Genomic DNA, 4,181 nt, shown 5'->3' with positions numbered 1-4,181 from the left:
GGAGCTCTCTAATGGGCTGTAACTGGGTGATAAAAGTGGTGCTCCAAGTGCCAAAGAAGTGTGGGGTTGGGATTAAGAAATGAGCAGTGAGGGTCCAATTGGCTGTTTTCTCTTGACTGTAATGGTGAGAGCTCCAGGAGTGCCAGATGTGTGTTCCAGTCCCCAGCATTTGGTTGGCACATGTCCTGGTCAGACACAGGTCCAAAACACAACAGAGAGAGAATGAAGGACTGGCACTGTTAAGGTGATTGGTGTGACAGGGGTTAAACTGGGAAAACATTGGCTAATTCCTGAGTTTGTCTCTTTGCCAAACTGCCCCAAAACTCTGCTAGGAAGAGATTGAGTGGAAAAGTTGAGGCAGAAATGAAATTGAGAAATGGGAATATTGAAACTGCAATTCCTGAAACTGAATGTGTCCAAGCAGCAGCTCTTCTTTTGCAGGGAAGAACTCCTGTCAGCAGCAAGATCCTGACTGAAGAGGCAGCTGCAATTGTACTGGTAAGGCAAACCCAGTGTCCATTAAAATTAGGAAGCCAAGCTGGATTGGTTCCAGTAATAGCTAAATTTGCTAAACAGGGTTTGATAGTAGAACATGAATGCAAGGACTTGTAGAGAAAGCAAATGACAAAGATGGTTGATTCCTGGAGCAGGGTCTGACAGACAGTGGCACTGGATGTTTGGTTGTGGTGGGGAATGAGCAGCTTGACCTCCCCAGGGTTGTCTGTGCTGGGGGTGGCTTTGGGTCCTGTGTGGCCACAGGTCTGTGCAGCAGCTGGAGCCTGGGCAGGTTTGGGGGCTGTGGTGTCCCAGGCTCCTCAGTTTGTTGTCCCTGTTTCCTTGGAGTGTCCCAGTGTCCCTGCTTGGCTGTTTGTTGCCCTGCAGGCAGAAGAGCCCAGGGCTGAGATGGCTGAGTGTTGGTGTGACCCACAGTGGGTGTCCCTGCCCTCGGGACAGTCCCCAGAGCTGCCTTTGGCATCCCCTGCTGAAGGGTGGGAGCTGCCCAGAGCCAGCAGCATCCAGCTGGAGGATCCAGGAGGATGCAGCTCCTGTTGTCTGGGAGGTAAGAGGTGGGGTGCAGGAGCTGGCAGGGGTGTTTTGCAGGCAGAGGGAGGGCAGGAGCAGGAGAATTGCAGCTGCAGCAGCTGGGTCAGTGCTGGATGGAGTCAGGCTGGGAAAGGGCCCTGAGTGTCAGGGCAGGGGAGAGCCCAGGGTGGCCCTGGGAGCCCTGGGGCTGTGAACAAGTGCAGTGGGCAAAGGAAGGGGCACTGGAGAGCTGGGCAAACAGCTGGAGGAGTTGCAAGGAGAACCAGGAGACTGGAATGCAGGAGCAGCAGCTCCTTGTGTGTGTGTGTGTAGAACCAGGTGTACTGCAGCCCCAAGTGAGGTGGGAAATGAACCTCAGGAGGCTGGGAACGAGTCCCACAAACTGGTTAAAATGGGATGGACTCTTCCCAATGTCTGAAAAGCTTTCCTTTAGTGTTGCTTTATCAGTTGAAAACTGGAGTGATTGTTGAGCTGTTGGCTCCTTGTTTTCCTGTGTCTTTGGTGAGGTGTTGGCTCAGTACCTTTCTTGGAGCTGCTCTTGGATGAAGAGGTGCCCCCAATTCACCTGTAAGGGCCTGGTTTTCTTCCCTGCTTTTGGGTCCCAAATAATAGTGGAGGGAGAGGCAGAAAATCCCACTGCTGCTGGGGCTGAACTGTCTGCAGTGAGGGGGCAGGACTTGGCCCTGATGCCTGAGTGCTCTCCAGCCCCCCAGGCTGGATCCCCACTGTCAGCCCCTGGCTCCATCCCTTGAGAAGATGGTGTTCCTGCAAGCCCAGCTGCTGTGCTGGTGGTCCTGGGGGCACCTCCTGCCCTGGCCTGCTGTGAAGGTGTTTGTGCTGCAGCTCAATAAAGTCCCTTTCAGTGGTGATTGTGTCACTTTGGTGTCAGTTCCTCTCCCCTCTTCCCCTGCCCCCGTGGCTGCATCACTGGCTTGTGCCTAACTGAACTCTTCCCCTGCAGCAGTTCCCTGCTGCTCTCAGAGAGGTGGAGCTGAGGCCCCTGAGCCAAGGGAAAAAGGATCCATCCAAGGCAGGCCAATGCTCACCCCCTGCCTTCCTCCAGCCTCCCGTGTTTCCAGTTCCCCTCCCTGCTGGACACACAGCCTGTTCCCAAACAACCCCCGTTCCTGTTCTCTCTCCGTGTCTCCCCTCACAACTCCCCTCCTCTAATCTCCAGCTGCCCAGGCCCCTGGTTTTGAGGGGCATTCCTGGGCTGCTGCCCCCCCATTCCTTAGAACTGAAGTGCCAAGAGCCCCAAGTGCAGAGAGGGCTGCAGGGAATCAGTGCCAAGAGCTGCCCGTGCCTGCCTGTGTTCCTGCAGTTCTCCTTCCTGCTCTCCCTGGGCTGGAGAGACCTGCCTGCCCTGGGTTTATTGGAGCAGAGGGATGGGATTACATTGGTGCAGAAGGGATGTTCACAGACACTCGTTTTCTGACAGGCAGTGCCATTTCCCTTTGGCCTTTCCCAAGTTTTCCCAAGTGCTGCCCAGCACGGGGGTCCGTGTGCTGGGACAGTGATTGGCAGGAGGAAGGGGAGCCTTGGCCTCACCTGCCCAGCTCAGGTGGGTGGCACAGAATTGGGGTGGGCTGGCAAGGCATGAACATATTTCTGAGTTCTGGAGTACCTTGAAACCTTTCCCTGTCAGGTCTCTCTCCCTCATTTCCTGGGCTCCAGCATCCCAGGTGTCTCTTCCTTTGTCCAAAGTCCAATGGCAGAGGATGGACTGACTCACAAGGGGGGTTTGGAATGAAAAGGGTTCTATTCAAATGGGGCTAGGAATGCAGTAAGAAAGATGAGCCTCCTTTTAGTGCCTGAAATAGATAGGAATGAAAATGCTGGAAAAGGTCTCATTTTATTTGGTGTCCGTCCTGGATTTTTCATGGCTAAAACTCTCTAGTGAGCAATCAGGAGAGAAGGGTGAAGGGCAGGAGCCTTTGACTTGCCCAGTGCCCTTAATTGCCTTGTTCTCCTCTCTTCCAGGCCAGGCCAAAGCCCTGATCCAGCCCAGCTCTGCCAAGTGCCCTGGGCTGGGAGCAGCCAAAGGCAAGAGGCTGCAGCCCCGGCCGGGCTGGGGGCTCCTGGTGCTGCCCGTGGGGTGGGGTAAGTCACAGGGACACGTTTCTCTCCTCCTGCCTGTTGGCATTTGCTCCCTGGGCACTGGATGTGTAAGGAAGGAGGGAGTAGCAGGGAAGGGGAGTGTTTCCAAACTGTCTGAATGTTGCCCCCAGGTCTGGGATGGAGCAGCCATGGGGGTGGTTGGGTTTGGCCTGGGTGGGTTGGGATCAGCCATAAACGACCCACCAGACCCTGAACCCTCACTGGACATGTCCAGCCCCTCAAGTTGTTAATTTTCAACAGAGGACAAAGTATTGGTATTTGCTTCTGACCTGTGGAGAATTTCCTTTGGAATGATCAACCAGGGAATGTATCAGTGCAAAGCATCTTTTTAGGTCTTCGTTTGTTTGTTTGTAATTTTCTCTCTGGCTTCAATGAGTTTGTTGTGCTCCTGTTAAGGAAGCAGCGTGTTTTTATCTGGAAATTTGGGGTGGTTTGCTTTGTTTAGGGTGTTTTTCCCCCACTGACTCGGGCCTTCAGTGCATAGTCCGTGTTGTCCTACAGGACTGTTTTGGTTCTGGGTCAGAGAGAGAGAAGGGAAGTGGCTTTTCCTCATCTTGGATGTTTCCAAGCAGAAGTGGGGCATCGTCCTGCCCCTCCCCAAAGCACTGCAGGCACCTGGGAGTAGCTCAGGGCTGGCCCAGTTCTCTGAGACAGAACCATGGGGTAAAAGTTTAAGTATTAATAACATCTCTGGTGTCACTTGGTTGCAAAGATTGGGTCCTACAGTCCCAGGGTGTTAAGGAAAACAAGGAACTCCTGTTCTTCATGGCAAACCTTCTGTTATTGCCTGTGCAGTCTTTGGGTTCTGTTGTCTGAGTTCCTGTCCAGGATCTTTTGAAGAGAACCTGTTAGAAATTTAGAGGTGGGGTTAGAATTTGGGTGTGTTCCCTACCAAACTGATGGACTGGAGTGATGAGTGCTCTCAGCCCAGGTTATTTCTTAATATTGTGTGGCTTTCCCTCAGCTGTGGGTGAGGAATTGTGCAAGCAAGGCCTGTGTGCCCGTGGGTGTCTCCCGTG

Source organism: Manacus vitellinus, unplaced genomic scaffold (assembly GCF_001715985.3).
Source record: "Manacus vitellinus isolate BGI_N305 unplaced genomic scaffold, ASM171598v3 scaffold_118_pilon, whole genome shotgun sequence".
NCBI classification, from domain to species: Eukaryota; Metazoa; Chordata; class Aves; order Passeriformes; family Pipridae; genus Manacus; species Manacus vitellinus.
This window is presented reverse-complemented; position numbering follows the sequence as displayed.